Raw genomic sequence first — 19,883 nt, 5'->3', positions numbered from 1 at the left:
AGATAACACAGTATCAATTACATATTAATGACTACAGGAAAAACAGATCAAAATCTCTAGACAAAACCACATGGGACTATCTTCCTCCTCACAGTTATACTCATATAGTGCAAGCATGGGTGGGGTTCAGGCAGGGAGGGAAGCCAGGATTTGCACCTCCGAGTTATATATTATTCTTTACCTCAAAGTGAGTCAGTCTTACCTCCTCCTTCACCCAGAGCTCTTGAGAAGCATACTTCTATGACTCCTTCTCATGTAGCTCAGTTCCCAGAATTACTGATTTCACCTTCTATATCTCAGTTCACAGATTCACTTCAATCCTGTCTCATATGGGTCAATTCCTTTTGTTTGATTCGATTCGAAACACTCTTCAGCACATCATGCTTGTCACTTTTCACAAGAAAATCAGTCCCTAGCAGCTGGTCTTCTCAAGAGTCTACTTCAGATGCTTTAATCTTACTCAAAGATCTTTACAGTTCAAAACCACATTCTTAGTGCCTTCATTCTTTTAAATCTTTTGTTGTAGGTCCAGGTCTTTGTTGCATAAAGCATCTCTCTGGGACTGCATGAACAAGTATCTGTTTTCTAATTCTTGCTAGCTCATGATGATCATTAGCCTAAAAGGGCTAATACTTTACTGAATCTAGGCTTTTGGAGAGGCACACCTGCTCTCTCTTTCCATTTTTTTTCTCCTGTGTTCCTCTAGGGGCACTTCTACAGGGTTATTTAAATTACCAGAATTGTTGTGCTGACCTCATTATTGGATGCCTGTGAAACCTGGATGGCATACTAGTGCCATGCCAGGAAACTGAATTGCTTCCATTTGAATTGTCTTAGGAAGATTCTGAAGATCACCTGGCAGGATAACGATAGTAGACACTGAGGTTCTTTCTCAAGCTAAACTACCAAGCATTCCAACTCTACTGGAGAGAGCACAACTGTGTTGAACTGGCCACATTTTTGAATGCCAATTATATGCTTGCCAAAAAAATTATTTCATGGAGAACTCACACAGGGCAAGGGTCAGAAAAAGCAATACAATAATACTCTTAATATATCTTTTAAGAACGTTAGAATCGTAAGGGAAGCTAGTTGGTGCAGTGGATAGGGTACCAGCCCTGAAGTCAGGAGAACCTGAGTTCAAATCTGCCCTTAGGCACTTGTTACTGCCTATCTGTGTGGCCCTAAGCAAGTCACTTAACCCCAATTGCCTCAGCTAAGAAAAAGAACTTTAGAATCGATTGTATGACATGGAAAACATTGACACAGGATCTCCCAGCATGACATTTCCTCATTAGAGAAGATGTCGTGCTCTATGAGCAAGGCAGAATTGAATTAGCCCAAAAGAAAGGTGAGATTCACAGATTAGAGAAACTGCCCCAAATGTTCACATGTACTATATATCTTCAATCTGTGCCAGAGCATTCCAAGCTTGTCTTGGTCTGATCAGTCACCGTTGGACACATTGTAACTCAACTCTAACATACTGATGTCATTTTGGTCCTCTTCAAGAATGAAGGAAACAACCATGCATAGAACCACTTTCAATGACTCTTATCCTTGGAAAGGAACAAACATTTATCTTAGTCACTCATTTAGGTTGGTGCCTATATTAGATGGTTAATATTTTGTGCCTAAGATAAACAAATCACTTTATTTATATCTGCTTGTTTCCATAAATGGGGATAAAATTCCTGGTACATTCTAATTCATAATAAATATTTGTTTCCTTCCCAAGGATAAGAATCATTGAAAGTGACTCTATCCATATTCCCTCCCTTTTAGAGATCTTTGGCAAAATTTTAAAAAGGTCTACTTGACTTCAGTTCCAATTCTCTGTCTACTGTGCCACCTAGCTGTCTCAGGAGGAGAGAGGAGTTTTTCATCCCTACAAATATGAGCACATTTTTTGGTTAAAGAATAAATTGTGGCTAAAGTTGATATTAACTATTGATGCTAGCCATGTTCACATGATTTTATATTATCTATAAAATGGTAAATCAGTACTTGGATGTTTAACCACCTCTCAGTGGTATAATTAACATTAAGATCATCTGTATCTTAACATGAATAGCTTCCCCCATATACCACCCACTCCCACTCCCCCTATTTTAGGTCTTAGTCATTTATTTAGGTTGGTGCCTATATTAGATGGCTAATATTTGTGCTATAGCCATAGCATACATGTGTATAATTACAATGATTCCTTAAGTTCAAATATATGCTCATCACACATCTAAGAAATTCTTATTTAAACTTGTTGCTACAAATGTCATGTGTACCTAAAATAAAATGAGAACTACTCCCACAAATAGCCTGTGAGCCAGGTGGTGGCAATGTTGTGGAGGGAGGCTTCAGAGGCTCCTCCTGCAGAGTACTTGAAAGTGGCAGTTCATTTGTTTGAGAACATTGGAGAGCTGCAGCTGCAGAAGTAGTGTTCTTCCCCTCCTGCACCAGCTAATTGCTGCTTCCTGTCTGAAGAGCCCGACACAATAGAGGAAGAATTCTTCCTTGTTTGCTCAAGCCTGTGTTTGGCAGTCTTTGTGGTCCTGTGCATCAAAGATGGGAGGGGAAAGACAGACCTTCACAACTGTCCCAGCTGCATGTCATAGTGGAGGCCAACATCGTGTCATGTGTCTTTTGCTATAAGAGTAACCGAAATAAGTTATCTTGGGGACAGGCACGAGCCTCTCTAAAAAAAGTCATGCTTTATGACCATAAATAGAACTGGTTGTTTTTTCATATTGCATGCTTTTAAAAAAAGAATTGGAAACCTCTTTTCTTTACATAGTCTCAATTTTTAAAAAATAATGTAGCAGTGTGGGGTTTATGTAGTACTTTATAATTTTCAGTGTGATTTCCTAACAATGGCACTGTCAGATTGTCAGATCATTCATCATTCATCCCATTTTAGAGATGAGAAAACTAGCTTGGGGAGTTCTTGTGATTTGCCTAGGGTCCCAGGAATAGTAGGTGGAATGAAAGAAACAAGCGTTTATTAAATGTTTACTCTTGCCAGGAATTGTGCTAAGCACTTTTACAAATTTTATCTCATCTGATCTTCACAACAACCCTGAAAAGCAGATGCTACTATTTTCCTCATTTTAAAGTTGAGGAAACTGAGGCAGGCAGAGTTTAAATGAGTTATCTAAAATCATGAAGCTAGTAATTGTCTGAGGCCAATTTGAGTTCCAGTCTTTCTGACTAACAGCTGCATCACATAGCTGCCTCTAGGTGGAGCATCAGAATTTGAACCCAACTCTTTCGCTTTTTAATTCCCCGGATTCTCTTTTCTTCTCTGATCATCTTTATTCTCCTCCTCTTCTTCTTCTTTCTGTTCTTTCTCCTTCTTCTCTTCTTCCTCTTCCTCCTCTCCCTCCTTCTTCTCTTCTTCCTCTTCCTTTTCCTCCCTTTTTCCTCCTTTTCTTTTTCTTTCTCCTTTTCTTTCTTTTCCTCCTTTTCCTTTTCCTTCTATTTCTCTTTCTTATTCTCCTTTTTCTTTGTGAATTTGTCATCTGTCTTGTTTGTTTCGGGAAGTGACAAACCTGTGATTTCACTGGTATAGGGAACTCCTGGAGATGAAGCTTCCCCTACCAATGCAGGTTAGCAACTTTTCTGCAGATAATGGTCTTAGAAGGTTGCCTGGGGACCCTGAGGGGTTAGATCACTCTAGCTCTTTTTCCATGACAACATTTTCTTAAATTTTTAAAGAAGAAAAAAAATTAATGAGAGTCATTCCCTGACTTCATACACTTCAAATTACTAAAAAAAAAGTTTATGTGATGTTGAGTTGCATCAAAAACAGATCTCCCAAGGGCTGTATAATAGCTGAAACACCCACATAGCCAGCTAATAGCATCTTCTCACCCATAATAGATGTCAATTAAATGTTTCCTTTGGTGAGTTCTGTGTTTATGAACAGAGATTTGTCCTCCACCCTAAGCATCCCAGTTTTGGCTGTGTTGTTGCTAGGCAGAAGGTTCTAATAGTAGGGTAATGTGCTCTCTCAACTTTTTAGGTATTTGCTTTCTGTCACCTCCTCTATTTTTATCTTTCAAAATTCTTTTTGCCAACTCCCCAAAGAAGACAAGTTTCCATAAATATTAACTGATAACTTAATTAATCTAAATAACTAATGAGACCTTTATGGCTGCTGGGAAAGAAAGAGCACAAACTTGAAGGAAATTATGGAGACATCCTGGCTGCATGTGAGTAATCAACATTTATTAAGCAGTTATTACATGTCATTACATGTGTATGCAAAGAAATGAAATAGCTTCTGCCCTTAAAAAGCTTACATTTTATAAGGAGGATTAAAATATACTCTAGACCTGGAAGGGACTACAGAAGTCATTGAAAAGTCATCCAGTTTGACTTCCATCCCCACCCTACAGATGAGAAAAGTGAGACTGAAAGTCTATTAGAGTAAATTACCTGTTCAAAGGCACTTAAACAGTGTCACAGGTAGAATTCAAATCCAGTTTTCCTTAACTTTAAGGCTAGTACCCTCTATTTTGTAACGTGCATCTTTCTGACTCTATCCTTTAGGTCTTTATTTCCATATCCAGTATTTCCATAAATTGATTGACACAGACTTGAATTATCTTTGACCTAAAACTTGACCTTTATAGTAGGCACATTTCTTAGTGACAGAAGATATGTATAGAATTGAGAAATCACTTCCTTTAGAGTCAACACTCACTGCACAGATAGCTTATAGTTGTTTACCTTTGGGTATGGCAGACTAGACACATGAATGCTCAAATTTGCCTTATAAATGAAGCACTGGTCCCTCATTCCAAGTAACAGAAAGACCCATCAGAAAAAGTTTTAATGACACACACACACAAATTAATGTTGGAAATTATAGTGCCTCTAGTACTATTACAAGCCTTCCTATGAACATGATATTTTTCCTATCTTTGAGTCTTACAGACCATACTGTACCAAATGGCACCTTTTTTATCTTAAGGGGAACTACCTTCACATCCTCAAGTAATATATTTAGTTTTGTGATGTTTGAAATTGGAAACTTTCTAATACTTCTTCTGTAATGGGCTGAGGCTTGAGTTGATGCACTGAGGTCCCAAGCACGTGAAGCTACATAGTAGTTGGACCATACTCTATTAATATATATGCTTGGAGAAAGAATGGCCCCCGCCCACTCTTTGTGTAAGTCCTGATGTGTTGTATAGGAAATGGTTTTTGGTGGGTGGAGACAAGGGAGTGGGAAGGGAAGTGGAAGGAGAGACTGCTGGCTGGCGTCTTGACACAGCTGCTCACATTGCCATTGCGACGGCCTTTCACCTCCAATCCCCCTCTGCTAGCTGGCTTCCTGTTGTAGCTGCCCATATTGCTATTGCAATCCCCCCTCACCTCTACTGAGAATAAAGATTAAAGATTTTTCCCTTAACCTAAATTCCTGCTGATTTTAAATACATAGTCATCACATTCTTCCTTAAAGAAAATTTCTTCAAACACTATTTCTGATAAACTTTAACTTGAAGGCCTCCTAAACTTTTCTCTGTATTTGCTTTCAGACTGATGAACTCTTTGCAGCATCAGAATAGCCTTATTTACTTTTTTCATGAAAAAAATGTAGATATATACTCAATGCTATGACTTCTTTCTCCGTGTAAAACATTGCTTGTGTTTTTAATATGTTTCTTAATTTGGGGAGTCAGGGTTTAGAGTTCACTTCTCAAGCCTAGTTTTAGTCTTTTCCTCTTTAAGAAGGCAAGTGGTAAAGAGAATTGACTCATGTTTAAGTTAGAGTGTGTGTGTGTGTGTGTGTGTGTGTGTGTGTACACAGATTATACTAGATAATCGTTAAATTCCTTTCCAATTCCTCTGAGATTCTGTGATTCTGTGTTCTTCGTTAAGAGATGTGGAACAATAATTGGAAAGATATGAATGCTATGATATTCACAAGGTAAAAATGAGGATAGACTCTGAATACTGGAAATAGGACTGATAGAAGTTTACATGGCAGTTGAAGGAGATCAGAGATGATATGTTCTTTTTTTTTTTTTTTTTGAAATTGTATGTTTATTTTTAAAGCTTTTTATTTTCACAACATATGCAGATAATTTTCAATATTCTCCCTTGCAATGTTGCAAATTTGTTCCAAATTTTCCCCTCCCTTCCTCCCCCCACCCTTTCCCCTAGATGACAAGTAGTCTAATATATGTTGAATATGTGCAATACTTTTCTACACATATTTCCACAATTATCTTGCTACACAAGAAAAGTCAGATCAAAAAGGAAAAAATGAAAAAGAAAACAAAATGCAAGCAAACTACAACAAAAGATGAAAATACTATGTTGTAATCCACACTTAGTCCCACAGTCCTCTCTCTGAGTGCAGATGACTCTCTCCATCACAAGATCATTGAAACTAACCTGAATCCCCTCATTGTTGAAAAGAGCCACATCCGTCAGAATTGATTAAGTATAATCTTACTGTTACTATGTAAAATGTTCTCCTGATTCTACTCATTTCACTCAGCATCAGTAAATGTAAGTCTCTCCAGACTTATATTTCATATTTCATAACATTCATATACCACAATTTACCCAGCCATTCTCCAATTGATGGGCATTCACTCAGTTTCCAGTTTCTTGATACTACAAAAAAGGCTGCCACAAACACTTTTGCACATCTGGGTCCTTTCTCCTTTTTCATGTTCTCTTTGGGATGAGAGAGACACTAAGAGAGACACTGCTGGATCAAAGGGTATGCACATTTTGATAACCCTTAGGGCATAGTTCCGTATTGCTCTCCAGGATGGTTGGATCTCTTCACAACTCCACCAGAAATGTATTAGTGTCCCAGTTTTCCCACATCCCCTCCAACATTCATCATTACTTTTTCCTGTCATTTTAGCCAATCTGAGAGGTGAGTAGTGGTACCTCAGGATTGCCTTAATTTGCATTTCTCTGATCAATAGTGATTTAGAGCACCTTTTCATATGACTAGAAATAGTTTTAATTTCTTCATCTGGAAATTGTCTGTTCATATCTTTTGACCATTTATCAACTGGAGAATAGATTGAATTCTTTTAAATTTGAGTCAATTCTTTATATATTTTAATAATGAGACCTTTATCAGAACTCTTGGATGTAACCATTTCCTGCCCCCCCCCCAGTTTATTGCTTCCCTTATAATCTTGTCTGCATTAGTTTTGTTTGTACAAAAACTTAACTTAATACAATCAAAATTATCCATTTTGCATTTCATAATGTATTCGAGTTCTTCTTTAGCCACAAACTCCTTCTCTTTCCACAGATCTAAGAGGAATATTATGCTTTGTTCTTCTAATTTGCTATGGATGACAGATTCTTAAGAACAACCTCCCTTAATTTTCTGCAGATCTTGACAATAGCATCATTTTTATTGACTCAAGAGATAGGTTAAGTGGCCACAGCTTTCTTGTACTAATAGCAACAAATTACCTCTTTGTTTCATGTAGTAAGTAATATACATCTCAAAACAGATTGGGACTGAGATGTATAATATTGCTGGAGAATAACAGAATATGGGTCTGAAAGGGAGGATAGAAGGATCTCTCTCTCTGCAGTTTTATGTTTGCAATTCATTTGGCTGATACAGGGCCAAAACTGAATTTATATTTAGTTTCATTGTTTAAAATAATTTTTAAAATATCTTTAATGAGTGAAAGCTTTATAGCCTCTTTGGCTTGACATTTCTATTATCATTTATGTGCTCTGAATTTGGCTTTTTTTAAAAAAATGAAATTTCAGGTTATTTTTTTTAAAGCTCTATATAATGGAGTTCTTGTCCAAATCTCTAAAAAAAGTTTTTACTTTAAATGAAATTTAAAAAACAGTGTTTGTGTTATAAACAAGTTAAACAGGAAATGAGTCTTTTCTTAAACAGAGATAAGAGTATTTATATATAAGAATCTACTAACATCATTTGAGTATAATTTTGGAGTCAGCATTTGCCTTAGACCTGTATTAAATTTTGTTTCTATGCTCATTGCTCTCCTATGCAACTTCTCCCCACCTTCAGTAGACTATTAAAAGCAGACATGTGAAAAGGACATAACTTCTCTTTCATCCTTTCCAGATTTTCTAACTGCCTTAAAGAGCTCAAGATTGACTCAGGCTCAGCTCAGATGTCAATAATTATTATCACATCATGGCACAATGAGATTTTTTAACACTTCAGGAAGGACAGATTATATCTGATGGCACCAGACATTAAAGGAATGCCATGTCAACAGAACATATCAATAGAGGAAGCAGGAGGAAGTTAAAGCAAAGGTAAAGTGCCCTGAGCTATGACTTTTTAAAAAATGATTCTGGGCCTGGGGTTGCCCGTTACTTTGCTATCCTTGGGCTGCTGTTGATGAGGGGTGGGAGTCAGACTAAACTAGGCAAAAGCTGAAGAACAGAGATGGGAAGATACTTGCTGGTGGTGATGGTTGAGTTGTGTGTGGGAGAGGGGAAGGGTGGTACTGACAGGTGCATAATGGTTACATAATGGCTTTAATAAGAGTGCATGAGAGAGGTGTTTTTCCATTTGGAATTAATCAACTGCCTGGTATAATAAAAAGTAAATAGGAGACCTAAACACCATCACATGGAACTGAACTATTTAGGAGTTCAGAGCCAATGTCCTTGCAGCTCATTTGAATATACTGTGGTGTTTTTCTTAAGTATAATAATAATGTGCATGTATATAGTGCTTTAATTATAGGCATCTCACCTAACCTCATTCACATCACCTTTGTGAGGCAGGTGCTATTATTATTTCCATTTTACAAATAAGAAAACTGAGGTCATCTACACCCAGAGAGAGAACTGCGGGTCCTGAGTATGGATCACAACATAACATTCTCACTCTTTTTGTTGTTGTTCTCTTGCATTTTGTTTTCTTACTCATTTGTTTTCCTTTTTGATCTGATTTTTCTTGTGCAGCAGGAGAATTGTATAAATATGTTTACTCATATTGGATTTAATGTTTTATTTAATTTCTATTTATTTATCTTAATATTTATTTTAATATTTTAACATATATAATATATTGGATTGCTTGCCATCTGGGGCGTGGGGAGAAGAAGGAGAAAATCTGAAACACAAAGTTATGCAAGGATCAGTGTTGAAAAATGATCCACACATATTTTTGAAAATAAAAAACTTTAAAAATAAAAAACAAAAAAGGAAACGGGTCCAGTGAGGCTAAGTGACTTATCCAATGTTATACTAATAATATCTAATGCAGGATTTGAACTTTTATTTTCCTGCTTTATCTTCATGGTCCAATAATCCTATTCACCAGATCAGGGGGAACCACTAAGGTATTCACTGAAGGCTCTGAATTTAGTATTTTTAAAAAATAGGTTCATTTTGTACCTTCAGTAGATACAGCATCTATTAAGCACTTACTATGTACCAGGCACTACAATAGGTGCTGGATAAAAAAAGAAAAAGACAAAAAAAATAAGGTGCTAACCCCTTTGGGGGAAGACATATAGGTTTCTAATTATCACATAACTTTATACATAACATGCATTCATATATATGTGTTATGTATATATGTGTGTATCCATATATATGTGTACACACACATATAAAATAAAAAAGAGAAAATCATTAAATACAAAGTAATATGGGAGGGAAAGCATCAGGAATGTGGGAGCAAATGTTTAACAACCATCTCTCCAAAAAGAAAGCATGCATGACACATTTTTAAGTATAAGCCATATTATTAACACTTTTTTCATCATTTTGTTAAATTGAGGCAAGCCACAAAACCTCTGATTTAAGCTGATTTCTGAGACATAAATGCTCCCACTGAAAATCTAACAATCTGTTCTCTCCAACTGGGTACAACTAGCTCAGAATATTCCTCAGAACTTAGCAGTTAGAAAGGCTTCATGTAGAAGGTAGTACTTGAGATGTACCTTAATTGAAGAGATGATTCAAGTGAAAAGGATTATAGCAACTTGTAGTAAAGCAGAACTTCTTTTTTTTTAGTAGCTTTTTATTTTCAAAATATATGCAAAGATAATTTTCAACATTCACCCCCTCAACCTTGCATTCCAAATTTTTCTCCCTCCCTTTCCCTCATCTCTTCCTCAGAGCAAGTAATCCACTATACGTTAAACATGTGCAACTCTTCTATACATATTTCCACATTTATCATTCTGCACAAGAAAAATCAGATCAAAAAGGAAAAAATGAGAAATGACAAGCAAACTAACAACAAAAAGGTGAAAATAGCATACTGTGATCCACATTAACTCCCCATGGTCTTTTTTCTGGATGCAGATGGCTCTCTCCATCAAAAATCTATTTGGCCGAAGCCTCAATTGTTGAAAATAGCCATGTTCATCAGGATTGATTATCACATAGTCTTGTTGCCGTGTACAATGTCCTTTTGTTCCTACTCACTTCACTTAGCATCAGTTCACATAAGTCTCTCCAGGCCTTTCTGAAATAATCTTGCTGATAATTTCTTATAGAACAATAATATTCCATAACATCCATATGCCATAACTTATTCAGCCATTCTCCAACTGATGGGCATCCACTCAATTTCTAGTTTCTTGTCACTACAAAAAGGGCTGCTACAAACATCTTTGGACATGTAGGTCCCTTTCCCTGCTTTAAGATCTCTTTGAGATACAAACCAAGTAGACACACTGCTAGATCAAAGGGTATTCACAGTTTGATAGCCTTTTGGGCATCATTTCAAATTGCAAAAGCAGAATTTCTTAATCTTTTTTGTATCATGGATCCCTTTGATAGTCTGATGAAGTCTATTGGCCTTTTGTCAGAATAATGTTTTTAAATGTGTAAAATATAACACATAGATTTACAAAGGAAAGTATGTTGAAATAAAAATGTAAATTTTTTTTTTTTTGTCTCCAAGTTCAGAGACTTCCTGAAATCTATAAATTTACTCCTTGGGGTCATTGGAGGTAGAGCTAGTCAGAGGCATCATAATGAATAGGTAAAGTGGATTTATTATAACTCTTCCCCTCTTTCCCACACCCTATTTTCAGTATCCTTTTTCCTTTTGCTTTCTCCAACTGAAGTACACTCTGCTTTCTCCCTGTCCAGGAATATGGCATTCTATTTAGACCTATCACCTCATCAGAAATTGGCTGGTTGGAACTATATTATTATATTTTCTACTGTCTTGTCCATGGTTCTTCAGACCTTTCCTTTCCTGCCTTATCCTTGCATATCCCCTCATGGCTTTTCCTGGTCAAATGAGATGATAATTGTAAAACATTTAGCATACTGCTGAGCAAATAGTAAGCATTATGTACCTGTTTTAGCAATAATTTCCCTTTGCCAACTAATCTAATAAATTCTGATTAAAATGTCAGTATTTAATAGTGTGATGAGGGGGACTGACCAATGAGGTCACACTCCTTAGGGTATGCACAGATATTCTCTTTCTGTTTTATTTTTCTGTAACCCCAGGAATGCTTTGGTGAGCCAATGTTCAATGATGACTGGTTAAAGGGTTGGTACTATGTGGGAATAAAAAGTTGTCTAATTGGCTACAAAGCCTGGAGTTGATGATGCCAGGACAGAATGTGCCAATTTCCCATTTTTAGTCTCTTTTCTTGACACATCAACATCTCCTGAGGAACATTGCTTTGGATTGTGTGGTGATGGAGGGGCAGTTAGCAGAATATCTTCATCCCACAGTCATCTGTCCATGGGTACATGGTAACCCTTTCTCTGTGTGTGTATTTATTCTTTCCTGACTTTAAATTAATGAGCATAGTGAATTATTTTCTTCATTTTTTCTACTTCTTTTTGTATTTGCCCAATTGAATTTTTAAATGAGTTGTTTTATTGTATGGAATTTTCTTTTTCCATTTCACAAATTCTGTTTTTCAGGGAGTTATTTTCTTTTTCCATTTTATCAAATCTGTCTTTTAATGAATGACTTATATGCCTTTTCCAAACCCTCTTGTAAAGTTTTCATTTCCTTTCCCCATTTTTCTTCTAGCTCTCTTTTAAGATCCCTTTCAATTTCTTCTAGGAGAGCCTTGTATGGGGATCAGGTTATATCACCCTTTGGGGCTTCATCTAGAGACAATCTGCCTTTAATCTCCTCAGAGTTTGATATATGTTCCTCTCTTTCACCATAAAAACTCTCTATCATCAGAATCCTCTTTATTTTTTTACTCAATTTTAAAAAAATTTAAAGTCTGCTTTTAGGGCAGGGGAGGTTTTCCAAGTTTCCTGTACAGGCAGCAGGGGAGCTGCAGCGGCTTCCCTGGGTCAGTGCTGACTCATTCCTAGGGGTGGGTGGGCGTACTAGGTCCGGTGAGACTCTGGCATTTCGGGGTTCACTATTTACCTTTTGGGTTTGTGTTGGGTGTTTTATAAGTTCTCTGATGATTTACTGGCTTGCATCCAGGGCAGAGTGCCAACACTGTGGTAGATTCCTGTAGATTCCTCCCCGCAGATTCTCTGCCATGCAGAGTCTGCACTACCCTGTGAAGTCAGCAACACCCCGGGGACCCTGCAGTGCTGGTGTTTGTGCTCAGCTGCTTGCCCTGGCTGCCTCCCTCCCATTTCCAATTGAAACATTTTCTCTGGCGATCTTTGAATTTCTCTTCTGCTGATCATTTGTTGCACTGCCAATATTCCTGGGTTCTGCAGGTCCAGAGCTGATTCAGAGGCTGGATTTGCTAATTAGTCTGAGGGCTGTAGGAGAAGGTCAGAAAGAAACGGGTGTCTTCTCAGCTATCTTGGCTCCGCCCCTGGAAGTCCCTAAGTTAATGAGGATGAAGGGGAATACCAAGGTGACTGAGTTGGGGAGATCCAGAGTTACCCTAAGAGGCCCTGCTGGTTGCTTTTGCTCCCTTTATAAAGTTTTCCTTAGATGTGGACTCTCTGCTATGCAGATTTTCTGCTGTTAGACCAGGCTGGTCTTCTATTGCTGGGCTAGATCATTGCTTTACTCTTGGTTTTGCTTAGTTGAAGAGAAGGAAAAAATATTACTTGTTTCCCATCTGCTTTATTGGCTCCTTGTTAGTCATGGTTACCTCTGGGGCAGGCTGCTTGGAGGCCACCCTGCAGTCTCTTCAGACCCTGCAATGCCCATAAGGTCATTACTTGGGCACATATCTCTCAAAATTGCTACTCGGTCACCTCCCAGTTTTTGTGGCTCCCAATATTGGCTTTAACTGATTATGTCATTGACTCTGATTGCTGATGGGATCTCTGCCTCAGTCCTTCTCGCAGAGCTTCCACATGCATGGCTGGAAATAGATTAACTAAAAATTCCATGTCAATTAATATCTGCATATAATCTAAGGGTGGATTATAATGGACCACTGCCCTTATTACATTAAAAAGGCCATGCACAGTTCCAATGATCTTGTGATGAAGACAGCCATCTATACCCAGAGAGAGAACTGTGGGAATTGAGTGTATATCATAACATAGCATTTTCACTCTTTTTGTTGTTGCTTGCTTGCATTTTGTTTTTTTTTTCCTCATTTTTTTCCTTTTTGATTTGATTTTTCTTGTGCAGCAAGAATTGTATAAATATGTATACTACATTAGATTTAATATATATTTTAACATGTTTAACATATACTGGATTATTTGCCATGTAGGGGAGGGAGTGGGAAGAAGGCAGGGAAAATTTGGAACATGAGGTTTTGCAAGGGTCAATGTTGAAAAATTATCCACGCATATGTTTTGAAAATAAAAAGCTTTAATTTTTTTAAAAAAAAGATCATGCAATTACTTCAGTATAAAAGAAGGAATAATGAAGGAATTCTAGAAACTGTGATAGTTAAATGTATATCTGATCACCATAAAATTAGTTGCTAGCTGATGAATTCAGGGTTTACCATAAAACCCTACCTTGGAAGCATGGATGTCACGATGGAGCAATCTTTATACTCTTGCAAACTATGTGACCCTGGTGATGCGGCCTTTTTTAAGAGGACAAAAGCATATGAGCCCTTAGATCTCAGAGGCAAGATGAATGAGGCGGGAGAGTCATAGGGTGTGAAAAGAGCTCCAGTTTATTATGCCATACAGCCTTGTGGATGTACATTTTTGCAAGTGTGATCAGTGCATGGACAATAGGCAATCCCCAGTCACCATTCAGAAAAGCAGCTCATTGGCTTTGCATATGCATGGTAGCTGCCAATGGGAGGAGAGCTGATCCAGCAATTCAGCAGCTCCATCACAGGTGAGAGACCCTGTTCAAGCATTCCTGAACATACATAGCCATTGGCTGTGACCCTCTGGCTTACACCGGTTCTCAGGATCACAAATCATTGCTCCTTGCTCAACAAGGGCGTTTCTGCAATGTGGCAGAAAACTTATTGTGTACCAAAGGTCAAGGTGGCCTTGATACTCCCTCTTGGTAGAATCTCATAATTTAGCACCCTAGGAAATTTTTTAGTCTCTCTGACTAGTTTCGTCATTTTTTAAATACAGCTAATGGGAACACCATTTACATCATTAGGTTGTTGGGATGCTCAAATGAGATAATGCCAGTAAAGCACTTTGTAAACCCTATAGCTCTCTATAAAAGTCAACTATTATTATTTTTAGTTTGGTAGAACCTGCCAACATTTGAAATAGGCTTTGAAATACATTTAAACCACTTCACTAAACTTCAGAGTTTAGTGGAAAAACAAGATTCGATTTTCAAAAATGACAGAAGAAAAAATCCTTCAATACTTTATTGAAGAATCAGCATTCTGTAAGTCAAGGACATTAGATTGTTTAGCTAAATCTTTAAGTTGCAATTTTCTGATCCATATAGCTAAGACATCAGGTCAATAGAAACTGATTGATGGGTAACCACTTTGTACCCTTGGACAAAGAATGTCCTGTTAGCTTGTCACTATTAAATAAAAATATGCTTACCATTATAGCTAGTCACTAATTAGACAAGGTTATCACTAAAAGAAAAAGAAAGAAAGGCTGACTTAGGTATACTGAATATTCTTGTATTTGGGGATGTTTCTGACACAAACATGGGCTGTGTATAGCCTTTGAAGAGAATTTCCGTGCCCCCCCCATCTTTAAACTTTACCATCGTCACCCTATTTAAGAACTCTGTCTTAAGAAGTCTAATCTATACCAGAGCTTTCCCATAAGACCCAAATTCAGATGATTCATTTTCAAAGACTGAATGATCCACCCTATTTTAGATTCCTCTCCACTTTGTCCCTTTTAAATTCCTCTTCCTTGCCTTGGCTTCTTTGTTGTTTTGGATCTTAGATTTAGAGATAGAAGGGAGGGGAGAAAGGAATATGTACCTGGAATTGTGCTAAGCCCTTATAGATATTATCTTAAAATAGGGGTGCTCAAACTTTCACTCTACTGACATCACAGGGTTACAAGGAAAGGAATTTTTTAAAATTTATTGCTATCTTTTAGTTTTACATTGCCTAGATTTCCTCCTTTTTCCTCCTTCCCCCTCCCAGAGAGCCATTCCAGATAACAAAGTTTTTAATTTAAAAAAAAATAAGAGGGGAGAGGCAGAAATAAGCAAATCAAGCACAATGTCAAGCAAGTTGACATTATATGTAATGTTCTATATCTATGGACTTCTGCAAAGGAGTAGAAGGAGACATCTTCTCATGTTCCTTTTTTGGGACTCAGCATTTTCTTTGTAATTTTGCAGCATTTAGTTTCATTTGTTGGATGTTTTTGTGTATATTGTTTTCCTGGCTCTGCTTACTTCATTTTGCATCAATTCAAGCAAGTCTTTCCATGCTTCTCTGCATTCATCTTGCTTGTTATTTCTTTCAGTATCCTACAATTTATTTAATCATTCCTCAATCATGGTCATCTGCTTTGGAAGGATGATACCTATAAACCTTAATACTTTTTATAAATGAATTATTATTTCTGTCAAAAATTGCTTTTTCTATCAATACCAGAGATAAAAGTTATATTTCAGATTGGAGAATGTCTTATGTATGTATATATATATATATATACACACAAACATATGTATATATAATTGAGGCTGTTATTTTATGCACATGTATGTGTATTATATGGGGCAGCTGTGTAGCAGAGTGGTAATGGATATAGCTCTGAGTCTGGTCAGAAAAAATTGAGTTCAAATCTGGCCCCAGACACTTACTATATGACCCTTGGAAAGTCCCTTTCCCCTGTTTATCTCAGTTTCCTCATCTGCAAAATGGGCTGGAGAAGGAAATGGCAAACCATTCTAGGATCTTTGCCAAGAAAAGCCCAAAAGGGGTCACAGAAAGTCAGATATGACTGAAGCAACTGAATAATAAACAGGTATTGTGTACGTGGGAAAGGTGCTCTGTTATATAGACCTACAATGTAGGGAATTTCTAATCTGGATACTTCTTCCGCTGATGCAGATAGGGAACTTATATGTAGCTATTAGTCTTCAATAATTGCCTGGGAGTCCCTGAAGGTTGTGACCTACTCTTGATCTCATAGCTAGTATGTATCAAAAATAGGACATGAACTTTCATCTTCCTGGTTTGGTTTTGGAAAGCTGATTTGGTATCCACTATTCACTCTATCTCTGCCTTTTAGCATAGGATTACCTTAGGTAACAGGCATAATGGAAATGAAAGGTGATTTCATTTACTAATGGGCAGCTTGGTGTGTCTGCAATCTGATTTTGTTACAACTGTTTTTCCCTAAAGCAATTTGGATGGAATCGACATTCATTCTGATTATTACGATTTCCTGTTTTGAGCCTTCCTTTTGATATGCCCCCAGTATTTTATTTCTGGAAATGACTTCAGCCAATTACATTACATCTTACTCCCTGCATTTGTGTGTGGTTCACCAGAACAGGAACTATGGTCCCTGAGTGCACTTTGCAGATAGCAGGGTACAACATACAGAAAAAGGATAAAAATAACCTAAATGTTATGTGGTTAGAACCCAAGGCTAAGTGAAGTAGTATGGGGGTTGAAGGAATCAGGGCCATCTTAGATAGTAGGCAATATTTCTTTGAAACATTTCTTTTGCCTAATACAAAGGACAGACCCCTTCAAGGACTCAGAGCATCTTATGATTATAATGCTAGGGCTGAAAAGTACCTTAAAATTCATCTGGGTCCATCCCTTTTCACTTGTGGCACTAAGTTATTATTCAGTTGTAGTCAACTCCTATGTGATCCCTTTTCTGTGGGGTTTTTTGCCAAAGATCCTGAAGTGGTTTGCCATTTCTTTCTTTAGTATGTCCCCATTTTACAGATGAGAAACTGAAACAAATAGGAATTAAGTGCCCTGACTAGCATCTCATAACTAGCATGTGTCTAAAGCCATATTTGAACTCAGATCTGCCTGACTCCAGGTGCCATGCTCCTATCTACTGCACCATCTAGCTTCTTCCAGCTTGTTGTACTATACTTCAACAACTGAACAAAAGTGAATTGTATTCCTGAAATGGGCTTAATTAATAAATAAACTTAAGGATAAGAAGAATCAATCTATCAATAAACATATTAAGTACCTACTTTAATATTAGTTTTGGAAAGTTTTGGGATATAAAAAGAGGGAATAAACAATCCCTGCCCTCAAGGAGCTTACTATCTAATAGGGCAACATATATATATACACACACACACACACACACACACACACACACACATATATATATATATAAACAAATATGTGCTAACCAACATATGTATAAACAAATATGTACTAACCAATCCAAATACAGAATAAATAGGAAATAATTGAGAGGGAAGATACTATGATTAAGAGAGATTGAGAAAGGTTTCCTGTAGAAAATAGGATTATAGCCAAACTTAAAAGAAGCCAAGGAAACCACTAGGTAGAGTTGAGGAGGGATAGCATTCCAGGAATGGAGAGAGCATAGTTATGTGGGAGGATGAAGTTCCCACAAAAGAAGGGCTATGTTAACGTTATGGCCATGGCAGCAGTACTGAGACTACTCTGCAAAGCGTCCATAGTTGTTTTTCCTTTTTCCATGTTTTCTACTCTAGCCCTTCTCCTTTGTTCCAATCTATCTACCTCTAGAGTAGCAGAAGGACAATAGCAGTTCGGGTGAGATAGCTCATCTTGGTTGCAGCATCCAGAGAAAGGAAGAGTAATTTAGCTCTCTTTTATGTTGCTGAAGGGCTTTCCACTACGGGAGGGGGGAGAGAGAATGACTCTAAGAACTAGGGATGTGGCCACTTCCCCTCAGGATAGGAACACTTTCAGATAAAAGGTGGCCTAGAAATGGTCTGGGTGAGAAGTTGCTTTCATGCTGTGCAACCCTAGGATGGTTGATTGGGTGAATTGAAGAATGAAAAATACCCCCGTTAAGTTGTCAGGAGATTATGCCTGATTGCCTTAACCATAATTGTAGCTCTCTCCATCATTACTATTCAGGATATATGAGCTGCCATGACACCTACAACAACATAAACAGGAAGAGCCTTATTGCTTTGATGGTGACTATCTCCTCACCTTCCCATCTAGGTCACACTGCCTATTTTTCATAGGGAACTATTGGTCAAAACTGCCCCAACTTTACTGACCTTTCTCTTGGCTAGGCTCTGGTTGTTTGGAGTAACCATGGAAATAACCTAGGAGTGTTTTAAAAAACCCCTAAACATCTGAACTGACTTTATTAAAAATAATACTTTTTAACCTTGCAACTAGGCAGGCAGCTTAGGATGCCAGATCATCAGAGATTTAGAGCTAGAAGGGAATTTAGAGACTATAAGTCCAAACTTCTCATTTCTTAGATGAAAAAATTACAGGTCAGAGAGGCCCAAGATTATCTATCTGGGTCTCAAGTTATCTGAGGCAAGATTCAAACTCAGGGCTTCCTGATTCCATTAAATTTGAAAAATACATCCTCTTCTCCAGAATTAGTGTCACCAGCCTATGATAATTAATTTAAAATAGAAAAACAAGAGCAAAAATCAAGTAAACAAAAAACAATAAAAAAGGAAACTTTGTCTTGGAACAAACTCAACTGCTATTTTCCTTAAACCAAATTTAGCAGTGTTGTTGGCAGGTGACTCCTGGCAAGAAATGACAACATTAAGAATGGTGACCTCTAAAAAACTTGCTCTGGCTCTGCTTCAGAGGCTTTCACATCAGAGATACAAATAGTGGCCAAATAGTGACCAAACAGTGATATGCTGGTAAGTGGTTAATAATCAATCATCTCTTGACACTTCAACCCCCAGTGTTGCAGGGGCCACACTTTTAAGCTTAATCTATTTACCTTTTCCTATCACTTTCTTAAATCTAGGAAACCCAGGATACTATAAAACAAGACAAGCTTTGTAGAACTGCTGATTTCTGAGGCATAAATGCTCATATTGAAAATCAAAATATCTTCTCTAGCATTGGCACCCCAATGACAAAGCTCTGTGGGCAAGCAGGCAGATCACAAAACAATTTCTATGAAGAGAAAATCAAGAGAAAAATGATAGGAAGTGCAGAAAGTAGAGGGATTTAAAAATTTATCTTGCAAAATTAAGTTTTATTTATTTATTTTTTCTTTCAGTTCAATAGAAAGGGAAATTTCCCTCAGGAGAGAATTTTTTTTTTTAACAGAGAATGAAGGGATCGTTTACAACAGAGCAGCAGCTTAAATTTCCCCTTGATTCTTTAGGAGCCTGTAAAATGAGACTAATTTAATGAAATAACACCCAGATTTCAAAGACTAGATTATTCTGTGCAAGAAAGGACTGGACTGGCTAAGATTACTTAAGGACGGAATTGGAGAGAGAGGGGGCAGGGAAAATAGAGACCTGCAATAATCATTGTCCAAATAATTGTCCATCATCCCAAAGTAATGCTATTCCAAGGCTAGGAAGTTAGAATCCTTCAAAAAGGATGTCAGTAACAACTGAGATGATTTATGGCCTTATTTCCTGT

Source organism: Antechinus flavipes, chromosome 3, assembly GCF_016432865.1.
Source record: "Antechinus flavipes isolate AdamAnt ecotype Samford, QLD, Australia chromosome 3, AdamAnt_v2, whole genome shotgun sequence".
Classification (NCBI taxonomy): domain Eukaryota; kingdom Metazoa; phylum Chordata; class Mammalia; order Dasyuromorphia; family Dasyuridae; genus Antechinus; species Antechinus flavipes.
This window is presented reverse-complemented; position numbering follows the sequence as displayed.